A 17674-nucleotide genomic window follows, 5' to 3' on the forward strand; every position below is an offset into this window, starting at 1 on the left:
TGCGGTGTTTTCGTTCCATGATAAGTGTTGCGCGCCTGACGTTTTAAAACGATTAGCATGTCTACATCGGAGTAGTTTATTCGCGTTTTTCTCTTTTATTCACGATTTTCGTGTGTTTTTTGCGCACGTCTGTAATTGTGTCGGTGAAAAGTTTTACGTGAGTTTCGAGCTCATCTGCTGTATCTATCTCTGGAGTTTCTGAAAAAGTTAGTTCCAGGTCTTCGCGAAATTTGTCCCAGTCGGGAATACCAAAAGTTCGGCTAAATATCGCTGCGCAAAATTGAGCATTGAAAGTTAATTGAATTAGTACCGGAAAATGGTCTGAGTCAAGCTCGTCTAATTTTTCTGAAGTAACCTGCGCGCCTGGTATGTTTGTAACAGCTATATCTAATATGTCAGGCATGCCACCATTCGTTGGATAGCAAGTTGGCGAGCCTGGAGCAAAAATCTCGTAATTATTTGCTACCGAATGATCGAATAATTTCCTGCCTGCTGGGTTAGTATTTTTGCATCCCCAGTCTTCGTGTTTACTGTTTAAATCGCCTGCTATGAAAAAGTGTTGCTGTGGGTTAATTAATTTATTTAAGTCCCTAGAAAGTAATGGCTTATCTGGGGGTTTATAAACTGCCGACATGCAGAGATGCGCATTTTTATTACGAATATTAATGCTGGTGGCCTCTAGGTGCTCTAAGCCAGTTATTTCTATTGGATGGTGATGAATCCCGTGTTTAATTAATATGGCTGTGCCGCCCCCACGAGTGGCGCGGTCAGTGCGGTAAGTGGTGTAACCACAAATATTAAATCGATGGTGCGGTGATAGGTGAGTCTCGGTAATGAATGCCACATCAATCCCATATACTACAAGGCACTGTTCTAACTCGTAAGACCGAAGGCGGAGACCACATGCATTAAAGTTGAGGATTTGTAGTGTTTTCCCCATATTTACTGCCATTTACTGGAGCACTGTCGCGAGTGCTTCCAATAAAATGGTTTGACGGTGTTTGATGCTCTCGGTGGAGCGGATGCGCGTGTAGTACGGTTCGAGTGCCTTCACTAAGTTCCAGTAGTCGCACATGCGCAGGATCTCCGCGAGTTCCGCGAGGCTAGAGACGTTGTTAGTTGCTTGTGCTTCTGGAGCGGTTTCTATTCTGTGTTGGCTCTTCTCGACGCGAGCCTGCACAATTTCCGTTGCCGTGCGCCGCGGTGCGCTTACGCCTGACGTAGCTGCCGCGTATGACGTGGAAGCTACTGCCTGCGATTGAGTTATGCCCGGTTGGCTGGCCTGCTCGCTGGGCCGTGCGTTTCCCGGAATCGGCGCGCTTCGCGGACTGCGCTCTGTTGTTGTACGGTGCACGTGTTCCCTGGTGGGCACGGGGGGAGGGGGGAAACTGTCCCGCGTCGGTGCGGCCGGTTGCGCTCGCGAGGCTGTGCGCGCAGCTTTCTGTGCTGCCTGTTCCGCGGCGGCCTGTCTCCGAGACTCTACTAATTTTAAAAACGCGGGGCACTGTCGCCAGGCCGCGGTGTGGCCTGTCTCCTTACAGTTGGAGCACACTTTTGGTGCCTCCTCTGGGACTGGGCATTCGCTGCGGGGATGCGAACCCGCGCACCTGATGCACTTAGGTACTTCCGAGCAGTTTCCCGTGGTGTGTCCAAAGGAACTACACCTCTTACAGAGCGGGACGTCTTCCGCACGAGTCGTGTACCGCTCGATCTTTATACCACTTGTGTAGTATAATTGTTTGACGGCGTAAATGTCACGCGCGCTAGGTGCCACGCACACCACGAATGACGGTGTTGGCTCGAAAAACTCTTGCCCTGAGGTGCTGTCTGTGAGCCGCCGACTAAGCTGTTTTATGAAAGTGACCTTGAAACCGAGCGCGGTGAGCTCCTTAGAGATCGCATCGACCGGCGTGAATTTACTCAAGTTTTTGATGACGACCTTCTCGCTTCGCTCGCTGGGCTGGGAGGTGTGGTAGGGCACATCGTTGGCCTTGAACCACGCGGTCGCCTTGTCCTGATCGGTTTTCCCGTCGAAAGTTATTCGCACTTCTTGGCGCTTCGTTAGCGTCATCCGGTTTTTGACGCCAAGTCGCGCGAATGCAGGGCCCAAGCTGCCGATTGCCTGACGCGTATGACGAAGGGGACGCGTTTGTAGCGCGGAGCCTCGTCAGTTTGTGCCGGTTGTTGCGGTGTCGGTATCGCTTGCGACGCATTACTGTTTCGCCTGCGTTGTCTACGCTCAACAGTGGTGAAGCCACTGTTGTCGTCCTCAGTTGTGGTGGGCTGGAGCCCTGACGGTTTTTTTGTTTCCAGTTTTGATTGATACGCGCCTGTATCAGGAACGGCAAACGAGTACACTTGAAAAGTATCAAGTACTTTAGTATCAGTTCAGAATTCGCCTGGAACAACACCACGGTCAATGTGCGCGTGCGCAGAACCCGATCGCAGATGACGGTCACTTGGGCGGAGCTTGTGAAAGGGGAGGGAGCAGGAACGACGAATAAGGGATAAAGAAGGGAAATAATGTAGGGGAGGAAGCGCAGGGGAAGGCGTTGAAGGAGAGGCACAAAGCGAAATTGTTACGAGTCGTTTGGTTATTGTCCCACATCAAAATACGCTCAGTGCGCAGTGCGTGCACAGTCTCGTTCAATAATAAAACTAATGAAATTTTAATATTAAAGAGTACATTAATACAAGTTATAATATTTATATTTGTGCACCTAACAGCTATGAAAATGCAAATAAATTCTCAGTTGACACTAATAACAGATGTAATCAACATATGGACTTTTTTTTTCGAAAACAATTAGTAACTAGTGTTTTCATACATTAAAAGATTACGATTTTATCAAAAATAAAAAATAAAAAAAACATATACGTACATTAGTGAGCATACTATATCAATGTTTACGTTTCAAATGTTTCTTCAGATTAGTCGATGATGATTTATAACTCATATTCATTGTTCGAAATGAAGAAGCAGGTTTGAAATAGGTTATTGACAAATGGGATATCTATTTTTCGAAATGGATGATGATTACAAATTACAAATATACGAATTCTAAGCCAAAATACTGCCTCGCTCGGTCCAATAATAAGACATAAACTTCCGGTTGAAAGGTTCCGGTTTGTTGTGATTGGTCGCTTCCCTTAAGTCTAAACGAAAAAAAAAAATATAGGCCTAACCATTTCTGTTAAGTCTTAAGTCATCATATGGTTCGCACACGACCCGTCAATATTCACACACGACAATCATAAACCATTCTACTAGTTTACATAGAGTCATATGATAAGTACACGACTAAGTCTTAAGTCTTAATTCTTATTTTTCAATTGTAAACCCACCTTAAGAACAGGAAAGGGAGGTTGGATGAGAGGGGGGAATGAAGTATTCCTTGAGAAGGGGGGGGGGGGGGGGGGGCTGCAGATTACGAAAGGCGTAGAAAGAGAACACCGATACCTTTTTACGCTGGTGATGACGGCACGGAGGATGTGTAACCTGTAACGAGAATGCTTACTGCTCCAGCTGATACAAAAGTATCAGCTACTTGTAACTAGTTAATTACTGTATCAGTAACAGGTTGGAACAGATACCGAAAATTGCTGTAACAACCCACATCTACATAATTGAAAACTACCACATTTTTATTTATATAGATCGCGGTTATAAGGAAGTATACAGTGCTGCTTCCTATAACCCATTTTTTGAAACATTTGTTTCTATTAGTGCGCGATCTGTTGAGTTTATTTTCTGACTGTAACTACAGAAAGTAACCGTCAGAAGCGCTATCTGTAGCCTTTTAAGTTAACCTAAGAAACAGCTAGGGGGTTAACGTCGTACCTCCTCTTTATTTAAACAAAAACCCGGGTCACAGCCCTGTCCGCGGCACAATATTCCAGCCATGGCCCTGGTAGTGCCACCACTCGTCACCAGATGGCAGTTAAAAATATAAAGAGACAATGTATTATAGTTATGTTATATATGTTATTATTGTAAATATTTATGTAGATTATTAAGTGTATATTGTAAGTATGTTTTGTAGACGTGTAAATAATATTGTAAATACAAAAGATCAAAAGAGATAGAAATATGTAAAACTTTAATACCAATGATTGTAGACGAAACGTGTATAAATAGTGCGGGCTAACATAACAAGGTTTTACCTGGGCCCAACTTAACTAGTAGCTTAGACTAGAGATAAGAGTGAGGGGAGTTAGTCATGGCTGGCCAATCCCCTCCTAGCACACGATGCATGTGACCCTCTCCCTGCATGGCTATTTACAGCATGACTAAGGCGTGATAGGCTTCGGCCTGAGACGCACTTAGGTCCCTCCCTAACCCGGACCCCTCCCAAACACACTTAGTTTTTAGTTAGGTTAGGAAAAAAAAAAAAAAAAAAAAAGCATCAGACACCTACCTATTTTAAGTATAATATTAAGTATTAATTAATAGGATTCCGACCGTGTGCCTGACCACGTCCTGCGGTGCAAATATGCAACATTGGACTAGCCAATGATTGACATGCCCAGGCTGGCAGCATCATGTGTCGGAATTAAGGCCCCCACACCCCCACTACACTCGTTGCGCCGATCGCTGAACCAGTCGCGTTTTTGACCCAGCGGGGTTCTAATGAAACCAGTCGCGTTTTTGGCCCATCGGGGCCCTAATGAACTACACACATATGTCCTGACTGTCCCTTAGATTAAATTCAGTGAGCAGCCTCACTATTGAATAATAGGTGTCTGACCATGTACCTGACCACGTCCTGCGGTGCAAATATGCAACATTGGACTAGCCGATGATTGACATGCCCAGGCTGGCAGCACAATGTGTCGGGCATGCATGACCGTGGCAGCTGGGGCAACCTGGGAGCTGCGGTCATATATATACAGCTGCAATATGTACTTCTTTTTCAGCTAACCTGGCTGGCTGACAGCCTGGCGGGAAACGACTAAAGTCGCCCCCTAAAAACCAGTCCTACCAAACTAAAATGCGGACAGAAATGTCGAAGTGCCCGCCCTTGCTTAGTAGACATTTTCTACTCTTCCAACTCTTCTTCCTGAGCCATCCTTCTACTCCCGTAACCAACCAGCATGAAATTAATGCATGAATTTTGCATCCCGCATGTCAGTGCCCAGGGTTTTCCCTGTGTCTATGCAGGTTTTACCTGGGCCCAACTTATCTAGTATAGTCTAGAATAGTCAAGTGAGGGGAGTTAGTCATGGCGCCAATTGCTGCCATGGCTGGCCAATCCCCCTCCTTAGCACATATGCATGTTCCCTTTCTGCATGGTACCCCCTGCATGATTAGAGCGTATAGGCTTCGGCCTGAGACGCACTTAGAGTCTCTCCCTAACCCGGACCCCTCCCAATACACTTAGTTTTAAACTTAGGTTAGGAAAAAAAAAAAAAAATTCAGACACCTAGAGGTGGGTTGTTACAGCAATTTTCGGTATCTGTTCCAACCTGATACTGATACGGTAATGGACCTAGTTACAAGTCTCTGATACTTTTGTATCAGTGCAGTAGCGGTCCCAGGAAGCGACAAGGTATCAGCCTTCTCGTTACAGGGTACACATCCTCCGTGCTGTCATCACCAGCGTAAAAAGGTATCGGTGTCTCTGATACATTATTTATCACGCCCGGTAATTCTCTACCTCTGTTACTCTCATGCCCGCCTGATACAGCCAGTATCAATCAGTTCAACATTCACTGCAGTTCGTCCTGACCGTGTTTTAATTACCAGCATGTACATTGTTGCGGGCTGTCATGCTTTGTAGTTAGTATCTTTATAGTGAAATAAGGAATGGATAAGTGCAGGAAAAAGACTTCATTTGTGTGGAATTTTTTCACGGAAAATAATGAGTTTGCTAAGTGTAATCTGTGTAAACAAAAAACTGAGTTATAATGCAATTCTATTTGTTAAATAGTGACTGAACTTGCAAAGTGTTTTTTTTTTAAAATCAATATTGGCACTGCTATCTGCCTGATGTAACTCAAATGTCTATTGATATAGTATGCTCACTAATGTACCTATCTTTTTTTGATTTTTTATTTTTGATAAAATCGTAATGTTTTAATGTATGAAAACACTAGTTACTAATTGTTTTCGAAAAAAGAAAGTCCATATGTTGATTACATCTGTTATTAGGGTCAACTGAGAATTTATTTGCATTTTCATAGTTGTTAGGTGCAGAAATATAAATATTATATCTTTTATTAATGTACTTTTTAATATTAAAATTTCATTAGTTTTATTATTGAACGAGACGGTGTTTTAGCTTTGCTCCCTAGATCGTACATCTACATATCTATCACCTAAGGATGATGGATCTAGAACCAGTGTCCTTGGTCTTGTATCGCTATTAGCGTACCAACTAGAGTCTTCAGTCTTCGCAAGAAGTACGCACTGCGCACTGAGCGTACTTTGATGTGGGACAATAAACAAAACGACTCGTAACAATTTCGCTTTGCGCCTCTCCTTCTACGCCTTCCCCTGCGCTTCATCCCCTACATTCTTTCCCTTCTTTATCTCTTATTCGTCGTGCTGCTCCCTCCCCTTTCACAAGCTCCACCCAAGTGACCGTCATCTGCGATCGGGTTCTGCGCACATTGGCCGTGGTGTTGTTCAAGGCGAATTCTAAACTGATACTAAAGTACTTGATACTTTAATAGTGGACTCGTTTGCACTACCTGATACAGGCGTGTATCAGTTACAAAGTAGCAGGTTGATACTATGCGACCCACCTCTACAATTATGAGACTTTTCCTCCTTTTTTGACGGGGGGCGACTGAAGACTGCCATACTGGAAGACAGCAATACTAACAGGTAACAGACTACCATAATGGAATAATTCCTCCTGGGGGGGGACGGAAAACTCGAACGACATGAGTAAATTATGTCCATTTTGTTAGAAAGAATTTGTATAAATAAGCAGCATACAGAGTCTTGTGATTCTAATTAATGTTTTGACTCCAGGCCACTAGTTGTAATGAAATGCAATCTATTGACCGGAAATCACAATTCCCTAACAACCGACAGTTAAGTAAGTAAAATATTGAATTATTTATATCATATGTTTAAAATGCCATGACAGATTATCACCATAAGGTGTATGGTCATCTATACTACTGAGGTGGCAATTCAATTGAGTTTATTTTATGTAATGTATCAAAAGAACGATAAAATAAACTTAAGCATTAATGATTTAAAAAAAAAAAAATATTTTTTTTTTTTTTACATCGTTAATAATACCCACATTATGTTTCTGATGGGCTATTGGGGTTCACTTTTAGTGGGCTGACTTCACTACTACCTTTTACTTCTTAATGGCTGTGGTGTTGTTTTTGTAATTTTGGGGATGTTACAGGGTATTTTGATTCCAGCATTATGTTTTTAGCATGTGCTGTGAAAACCATTAGAAGAGTATTTTAACATATAGATGTAGGCCTACAGAAGGAAAAAAAATGGGTGCGTGTACTTATATGTACGCGCGTGAGAAGTTATACTTCTTTGGCATCATAAAAACTGTTTTTAAATGCATGCAAATAATTAATTACAATAAAATAATAGAAGAGCTGGAAAAAGATAGTCAACACAGTCAATAAATTTCAGTTTAAATTTTAAAAATTAAAAAAAAAATTTAGAGAATAATAAATATATATGACATAATTTGTACTAAATATTATAAAATTATTAATTTTAAATATTTATTATTGATTATTTAATATTTTAAAAGAAAATAAATAAATAAAATATATATTTTTTAATTTACCTAAGTTTAGTCATTTTTTTAATATTTATTATTTTCTTAATTCAATATTCACTTTTCATTTTTATCAAAAAGTTTTCATTAAATTTGTTCATGAATTTTTATAAATACTAATTATTTATTTAATTTAATAATAAATATTAAAAAATAATATTTTAATTTATATCAATAAATAATACATACGGATAATTAACCTCAATTACCTACATTGGCGTACTTGAAAAAGTATATAAGCACAATTTTTTTTACTAATATTTACGAATAGTAAATAATATTATTTAAAATATTAAATTTAAATCACTACTGAATATAATTTATTAGCACATATATAATTAGCACTTGCATGAAACTAAAACACGTGTTGTGAATGTAGAAACTAGAAACATGATGTGGATAAATATTATAATTATTAATATGAAAACAGTGATCAGAAGCGACGAGAATGCCAACATGCGCGACTAATAAAGGTTCTATTTCTATTTTGTTGGTACCTTTTTTTCGAGACAATGAGCGGTTTGGGAAGCCTAAGTTCCACAACTGGAGCTTTGTAGACGAGTAGCTTCGTAGTCAACTACTCATGCAGACTTGTAGTCCTGTATCCTCGCAGTCCCTTAAACTTGTGTACTAGAAGCTTCGTGTCTCTGTAGCCTCGTAGTCACGTAATCTCGTAACCTCATTGCTCGAAGTCGTGTAGTCATGATGCATTGGAGCCTCGTAGACTTGAAGCTACGTAAGCAAGTAGCCTTGTAATCTTATAACATAATGCTGATGGTGCAGTTGGAGCAAAAGAGAAAATTCCGTCGAAGACAGATGTGACATTTGGAGCCTTGTAGACGAGTAGCTTCGTAGTCAAGAACTCATGCAGACTTGTATTCTTGTATCCATGCAGACACATAAACTCGTTTTTTAGAGACTTCGTAGCTCTGTAGCCCCGTAGTCACGTAATCTCGCAACCTCATTGCTCGAAGTCGTGTAGTCATCATGCATTGGAGCCTCGTAGACTTGAAGCTACGTAAGCAAGTAGCCATGTTATCTTATAACATAATGCTGGTGGTGCAGTTGGAGCAAAAGAGAAAATTCCGTCGAAGACAGATGCTGCGATTGAAGCCTTGTAGACGAGTAGCTTCGTAGTCAAGTACTCATGCAGACTGGTAGTCCTGTATCCTCGCAGTCACGTAAACTCGTTTTCTAGAGGCTTCGTAGCTCTGTAGCCTCGCAGTCTCGTAAACTTGAAGATTCGTAGTCACATAGTCTCGTAACCTCATGGCTCGTAGTCGCGTAGACATGATGTCTTGGGACCTCGTAGAATTGTAGCCTCGCAGTTTCGTAACCATGCGTTCTGGAAGCTTCGTAGTCCTATAGCCTCGCGATCACGTAACCTTGAAGACTCGCAATCGCATAGACTCGTAACCTCATGACACGTAGTCTCGTAGTCATGATGCATTGGAGCCTCGTAGACTTGAAGCTACGTAAGCAAGCAACCTTGTAATCTTATAACATAATGCTGATGGCGCAGATGTAGCAAAAGAGAAAATTCCGTCGAAGACAGATACGGCAACTGGAGCCTTGTAGACGAGTAGCTTCGTAGTCAAGTACTCATGCAGACTTGTAGTCCTGTATCCTCGCAGTCCCGTAAACTTGTGTACTAGAAGCTTCGTAGCTCTGTAGCCTCGCAATGCATGTATAACTCGTAACCAGCTAGATAATTTTAGACTCGTAGCCATGTGGTCTCATAGTCTCTTAGACTCGAAGAATTCTAGCCAAATATATTTGGAACCAAAAGACTGTTGGTGTCAATGACTGATGGAGCCAATGAATATTGAAGCCAATGAATATTGGAGCCAATTAATATTGTAGCCTGTGATCATTCCGTTTTCCTGTGTGTACGTTCCGTTTTCCTGCGTGTATATTCCGTTTTCCTGCGTGTATATTCCGTTTTCCTGCATGTATATTCCGTTTTCCTGCGTGTACATTCCGTTTTCCTGCGTGTAAATTCCGTTTTTCTGTGTGTATATTCCGTTTTCCTGCGTGTACATTCCGTTTTCCTGTATGTACGTTCCTTTTTCCTGCGTGTACATTCCGTTTTCCTGCTTGTACATTCCGTTTTCCTGTGTGTACTGAGTTCATGGTCTATATGTCTGATATTACCATGACCCGGTCTTGCGGTCTTTGCCTTTTCGTTGTCGGTGCTACCTTTTCGTTGTCGGTGCTTCCTTTTTGTTGATTGTGCGTAGTACAAAATGTAGTGATTGAATATTTACTAGTTTAAAACCTCTTGTTGTTACTAAAATATTTTTCAAGGTCACTTGGTCCTTTAGTATGTATAAAAAATGTCACGATGGATTAATTGAATATAATTAGCTAACGACGAAGGTTATGCGGTCCTGAAATGACTAGCCTATACGTCTGATAATGACATGACTCGGTCTCATGGACTGAAGGCAAATTGATCTATATGTGTGGCTTTGTACATGAACGGCTTATAGGTTATTCAGATTAATGAAATATTAGTCTTTCATAATAGACTAATCGGCACTGTATTAATTCGTTGGTAAGGTATATGGACTTGAGTTGTTTTTCGTAGAGTGAATGATTAATAAACTCCGCGAAAGATAATGGAAAACAGAATCCAAAATTTATTTAATAATTAGTTACAGCTGTCACTGGTCAAGAATCGAACCGTGGACAGGAATCCATCCATACATTCAATTTGTAAATTAATAATTGATTTTTTCGGAGACTTTGGGAATTTATCCCGGATTTATAGCTAAATAATTACATGATTTCAAGATGGCAGCCAAATTTCAATATGGCGGGCACCTCAGTAATAATAAATGATTACTGCACTGTAGCAGGTTAGAATGAAACTAGCATGATGGTAAGACGAGTACACACAAGATGGTGTCCTCCAGCAGACGAAAACATGATGGTGGCAATGACCACTAGCATGTGGTAGCTCCTGGTGGCATGTACTGAACATAAAATGACGGATCCATGATGGACGTCAAGATCAAAGTCAAAGATCAAGGACATGGTCAAATTTCAAGGTCAAAGTCAAAGTTCAAGGTCAAGGTCAAAGTTCAAGGTCAAAGTCGAAGTTCTAGGTCAAGGTCAAAGTTCAAGGTCAAAATTCAATGTAAATAGACAAGGTTAAAGTTATGGTGAACAGAAAATTATACTAACATGTCACCAGCATACTCTAGCAGACGAAAACCAGATGGTGGCCTCCAGCGGATGAAGACAGGATGGCGGACATGACGTCATACCAGCTGATGGTAAATACCTTGGTATTGGTGGTGGTAGGTTAGTCTGTAGGTGGCTTCTGTGGAGGAAGGATCTGATGTTTTTTTTTATTTTTTGCCATCACCGGTTTCGAACCAAGGACGGGAATCGATATAATCAATCAGAATTCTATTAAGTTATTTTTTGATGAATTTTGGAATTTTTCCCGATTTTCTAACATAAAAATTACGGATTTCCAAGATGGCAGCCGTAACGAAAAGTGCAACAGTGGTTTTTAATATTTTTATAATTTAATTCGATTAATAAATATTTTTTATAATTTTTAAAAATTTTCCCGATTTTCTAACATAAAAATTACGGATTTTCAAGATGGCTGCCGTAACGATAATTGCAACAGTTACGTCTTAATACAAGATGGCGGTCATGGCATCCTTATTCCTAGAAATGGCTTAACGGAAGCTGATTTTTTTATAAATTTTAAATTTTTTTTCATGAAAATCGGATAATAAATAAAGATTTTCAAGATGGCTGCCGTAACGAAAATTGCAACGGTGACGTCATAATCCTTAAAGAGGCTTATCGGAGGCTGTAGACATGGATGCTTAAGCCTATATAAGGAATTTCGTGGTTTTTAAGGCAAAACGACTTTTGTGGCTTTTCGAAATCCTAATTTTCCCTCGAAACGGGAATTTTTTCCTCGAAACGGGAATTTTTCCCTCGAAAACGGGAAATTTTGAGTAATTTTGAGTCAAAAATGGCCGCCGTGACGTCACAAATTCAAGGTGGTGGACACCGACACACACACCACTACCTGCATCCTGTTTCAGGAGCCCCCAAACTACACTACTGGCAGCATATAATTCACCAGCATCTTACTGGAAGATGGCATATTAGGAATTTAAGCTGCTTTTAGGATTTTCCACAATGTTTTATTAGTTAAGTATTTTTTAAACCTAGAATAAATATTTTGCATCGACCAAGGATCGCACGTGGGCTTAAATCGATCGAATCTACCAAGAAATTAAAAGATGAATTTTGCAATGATTTTTGGAATTTTTTCCAAATTTCTAGCTAAATAATTACAGATATTCAAGATGCCTGTCCAGTTGGACAAAGAGATGACGGACCCTATGCACTCTACCGGAAAATTACCATAAGTTAAAACGTGGCAATACAATCCTAATACTCGGACGACATGAGTAAAACATGTCCATTTTCTTAGAAAGAATTTGTATAAATAAACAGCATACAAAGTCTTGTGATTCTATTTAATGTTTTGACTCCAGGCCACTAGTTGAAATGAAATACATTCTAGTGACCAAAAATCATAAAAAACCTTAATATCTGAGTTCTTTGTGTTTAGTCACCCTAATAATGAAATCATTAAATAAGAAAATATTTGAATATTTGCGGTGGATTTACACTCATTAAATAATGATCTACCAATTATTCTAGTGTGCGAAAATGTAAATTCTATGAAGCTAGTTACATTACAATTGTACGAGTAAGGACGTTTTCCTCATTCTGTAGAATGTATAAGAAATTTTGGCAGAATGGAATACTAGGTATGTACCAAATGTAATTTTTTTTATATCGTCGTAATAAGAATATAGTGCTACCTATAATACATTTTTGGAAACATTTCTTTCTTCTCGTCCGCGATCTGGAAATGACTTGTTATTGCAACTGTCACCCTCGGAAGCGCTATCTGGTATCGTTAAAGTTAACCTGAAAAACATCTAGAGGGTTGACAGCACTACCTACCGAGTATTCTATACACTACTTCGAGGGCAATGCTGCTGTACTCATTCCATGGAGAGAGTAAGAAAATATGGCAGAATCCCGTTTCGTCCTTTGGACTTATCCGCCTTTTTCGAAGAGGCCAGGCGTAATACAGCCATTATAGTAGTCTTCCGATATGGCAGTCTTCCGTCGCCCCCTTCTGGCCGTGAAGCTTGGAGCCGACTGCCATCTTGGATTGTGACATCACGGTGGCCATCTTGGGTGACCTGACCTTGACCCCAGCAACCATCTTGAATCTGCCATTTTGTTTTCCCGAACTTTACACCGTCTTAGATGCACCATTTTGTTTTCTCGAAATTTACACCATCTTGGATGCCCCATTTTGTTTTCTAGAACTTTCCGCCATTTTGAATTATGACTTCACCGTTGTAATTAACGTTATGGTCGCTATCTTGAAAATCCGTAATTATTATGCTAAAAATGTGGAAAAAATCTAAATTTTACAAAAATATCAATTTTTAATAACATATTATCTATTTAAAAACTTACTTACATCATGGACTCCAGTTCGAGCCCTGTGAGGTCAAAATAAAAAAATGATGACTGATCCTTCCTCCACGGAAGCCGCCGGCAAACTGACCTCGCATATATTACCAGCTAGTATGATGTCATGTCCGTCATCTTGCTTTCATCTGCTGGAGTCCACCATCTGGTTTTCGTTTACTAGATTGCACTACCATCCTGTTAATAATTACAGAATTTCAAATGGCAGCATATAATTCATCAGCATCTTACTGGAAGATGGCATATTAGGAATTTAAGCTGCTTTTAAGATTTTTCACTATGTTTTATTAGGTAAGTGTTTTTTAAACCTAGAATAAATGTTTTGCATCGACCAAGGATCTTTCGTGGGAATCTACCAGTAAATTAAAAGGTGAATTTTACAATGATTTTTGGAATTTTTTTCCAAATTTCTAGCTAAATAATTACATATATTCAAGATGGCGGTCCAGATGGACAACAAGATGACGGACGCTATGCACTCTAGTGGGTAAAAAACTAACATGGTGGCAGCGCACTCTAGCATGTGATCCTATCATTTCTTATAAAAGATTCAAGTCCGAATATGTGTATTATTTTTGTATATTCCTTATTCAATTCTGGATCAGATAGATTTCTCGCTGGCCATGCAGGTAAAGGAGTATGTTATCCAACCAAGAGGTCCGAGCTGTCAATTAGCTCGCTTCCAATGTATTTTGTATAAAAATTAAATTTATTATGTCGATAAGGATCATAACAACATTGGTTGGTAATAGAACATCAACCTTACATGCATGATACAAAGCGATGCTGGCATTCTCTAGGAACAAACAGCAGAAACAAAGATGGCTGTATCCAAGATGTCGACCTCCAGCAGAACAAACAAATCAAGATGGCGTATGCAACATCATCCAAGATTGCAGCCTCCATCAGACGACAACAAGATGGCGGACATGCCTTTAGCATCGAAAAAGTGACTGTGATGTCAGATTCAAGATGGCGGATGTGATGTCAAAATTCAAAATGGCAGAAACCAAGAGATCCAGTTTCAAGGTCAAAAGATGGCCATCGTGACCTAAGATGATGATGGTCTGCTCCTCGCTCCTCACTCTGACTCATGTCCCCGGACATACTGTTATATTCTACTGATGTTAAGTCAAGTAGTGCAAATTAATAGAATATTTTCAAGGGAATTAGACAATATATATATTTTACAATTTATTTTTCAACTCAATTAACAGGAAAGTGTAAAACTAAAGTTGTATCTCAATGGGTGTTTACTCATTAACATAGACAGTGGCGGATCTAGGATTTTGGTTTAGGAGGGGCTTGACACAGCTGAGGCTAGGCTTTATCAAGGCAAACAATAAAACAATAGTGGACCCAGATGCTTTTGGAGGGGGCTTGAGCCCCTTAGCCCCCCCCCCCCCCCCCCTTCTGGATCCGCTACTGAACCAATTATATGAAACACCAAAATTTTTCATTCTTCGTAACCAATATACAGTCAGATTCTTATCTATATTTTTTTGCATTAACTGAAACAATTTTCAGGCGACAGCACATTATTATTGTCCAAAAAATTTACGAGCTGTTTGCACGAGCAAAATACAACAGCATGATACTACTGGCTCGCTGTAGGAAAGGTTGTTGATGGAGATTAAAAACTGACGAAAACTAGCTTCTACTGCGCAGCTTAGGTTTCCCCCTTCCTTCTTTGCGACATAGAATTTCCGTCACTCCCCTCTCTGTCGCAAAGAAGGAAGGGGGCAACCTAAGCTGCGCAGTAGAAGCTAGTTTTCGTCAGTTTTTAATATCCATCAAAAACTTTCCTACAGCGAGCTAGTAGTACATACAAAGTTAACAGATTGCATCGCGACGGTAACTTTATTCACTGTTTGTGATCAAAATATCCTCGCATTAGAACTTGCATCGTGTGTACCAGGCTTTCTTCCTTGAAATGCGAAAGTCCAGACATTGACCTGTGTGTCCAAGAGGCAGTCGAAGTGTGATGTGTTTGTCACTCGGTTCGTGCGGCAAAGCTGCAGAGAAGAAGGGGCATAGTTCGCTCTGCGAGCGCGACCCCCCAGTTATCTGTGACCCCGTCCCGTCCTCTGTGTTTGGCAACACCGCGTGACGCCGCTCTGACGCGAAGGCTCCGCCCACGGCCGTGACGCTGGCTATATGTCAGCTGTCTGCCCCGGCGTTGCGGTCAGTTTCCGGGAGACGTACCTCTTGATCCGGTCCCAACTGCACTGAGGTAAGGCCTTTGGAGCGTTCTTCGAAAAATTAAGTTTTGATGTAAGTTTTTGGACATACGCCATTGCTTAGCACATGTATGTCTGTAGAAGAAAACTACAAAAAACACAAATGTTAGTCCATTTTTCTTTGTTTTTCTTTGTTTGTTGACCATATTCCTGTTGTGGAGTATTGTGTGGCGTTAAATCCTGACAACAGCAATTTTTTGCTAATTTGTGTTTTTTGTAGTTTTCTTCTACAGACATACATGTGCTAAGCAATGGCGTATGTCCAAAAACTTACATCAAGTCATGCACTCCCATTGCACAAATCTTTCAAAGATAATAAAAATTAAGTTGTCAACAAGTGTCAAACGAGACTCGTTAAATGTTGTGTAGCCGAAGAGGCTGGCAGTTTTACTCAGAAACCTTGCGATCTTGTCTCGGACCGGATGGCCCTTGTCCCAGTCGAGTTCAAAGTGCAGCCAGGTGCATTCAAAGCCATCACACGTGTGTTTTTGTCTTAAGTACTTTAGAACCTATCGAGCATTCACCTTACACAGCTATTACTGCAAGGTTGACCATAGTCTACAGTAATATCTTTGTGGAGAAAACCTGAAGTGTTTACGTGTTCCTAATAATTATGTTCAGTTATACACTTGCCATCACCTGAGATCGTGTACCTGATGCTCGGGGTGGGCCTAGTGCTTTGCTGGATTTTACTTAAAGTTGGAGATTTCCAGAGGGTTCCAGGCTTGCTCGTAGCGTCTAGCTACAGACGGTCTCGCTCTTAGATTGCAGTACACAGCATATTGTGAGCTCTGTTGCCAAATCTCTCATATGTTAAGAATTTCTGGATAAATGTTTCTTTTGAATTCTGATTGCACCAGAAGCTTTTTAAGAACTCATGTTGTTATTTATTATATTTTGTAATGTGATGCTTATAAATTTGTAATAAATCACAAAAACTCTAACTTACAACAAGAAAACGTTCACACCATTTGGTAAGAACGCATCCGAAATACTAAAGTGAAGTTGTAAAGTGAACCTGATAAAGAAATCAGTAAACATGCCTTTTAATCACTATCGCTACCGCTGACCAAAGTCGATACTCCTTCCGTAAGAGTAGCACAGAGCTGACCAGGAGAATGAGGTTGTGGCGATGAAGATGACTGGGTTGGATTTGATGGGACCAAACTTATCAAAAACGTTTCCTCGTCATCTTGAAGTTCTTCTTGTTTTACATCTTTTCTACATAATATTTTTTCCGGTTTTATTTTGATAATGGTCATAACCTTGTGTATGCACTTTGAACGTTGTGTTACGCATTCTTACGAACGATTTCACTTGGACCCATACCAATTAAATAGGGTTGAGCTCGCAATGATATAGGGGCATGCTTAGTACAGTTCGTCCTATGCTTTTGGCTATTTCTTCAAGTTCGTATCTTTTTGTACTCATGCCTTTCTTATCATTCTATGTGTAGCGATTCCCGCTTAATCATACCGACATCGTAAGAAATGCTTTTCTCCGTGAGCCATTATCTTATATCATCCAGACGCCAACGTTGCATGGGAATCGGTTCACACATCCTGCTATGGTATGACACATCTAACACAATAACAGATTCCTCAGGAGTGTTTGGCAAACGTTTTTCAACAAACCACTTTTCATACCCAACAGCAGTCATTTCATTGAGAGCGTCAGCTGTGTTCTTTTAGCACAAGAAAGTAAAGGCAGCGTTGAACAAAACCGTCCTTATTCCCTGCATGCACTAATGCAAAATGCGTGCCACGTGCTGTAGAAGGTTAAATGCCTGAACTGAAGCCTTCAATGGCTGCCTGCCGAGCGCTCTTCACTGTTGTCTCTTTCCGTTCCTTTTCCACACTGAACCCCACATTTACCCACGACTCATCTGTATAGATAATTTGATTTCCTAAATCCCTTAACCTTTTTACTTCTCTCAATATGGCACGCCACCACAGAATTATGTCGTCACATTCTACAAATGTTGCCTCTTTTCCCCTTCTTAAAAACTCAAACACCCAATATCGCGAAGAGACTATGCAGGGCGGTACGAGAGAAATCTGGCAGTGATAAGTCACAAAAATTTAAAAAAAAATGGGGGGGGGGGATACAAAC

The 17674-nt window shown here is 40.5% G+C and overlaps 1 protein-coding gene across 2 annotated transcripts in view; it reads left to right on the forward strand.

Moving 5' to 3' along the window:
• The first annotated feature begins 15477 nt into the window (after window positions 1-15477).
• LOC134536721 (sarcosine dehydrogenase, mitochondrial) overlaps window positions 15478-17674 on the forward strand; it is a 48091-nt gene continuing 45894 nt past the window's right edge. Inside the window, exon 1 of one of the 2 annotated variants that reach the window (XM_063376599.1) lies at window positions 15478-15555. The gene's annotated coding sequence lies outside the window, so the exon portion shown is untranslated. The remainder of the gene's footprint in view (window positions 15556-17674) is intronic. The other variant, XM_063376598.1, reaches the window with a different exon arrangement.

This window comes from Bacillus rossius, chromosome 11 (genome assembly GCF_032445375.1).
Source record: "Bacillus rossius redtenbacheri isolate Brsri chromosome 11, Brsri_v3, whole genome shotgun sequence".
NCBI lineage: Eukaryota > Metazoa > Arthropoda > Insecta > Phasmatodea > Bacillidae > Bacillus > Bacillus rossius.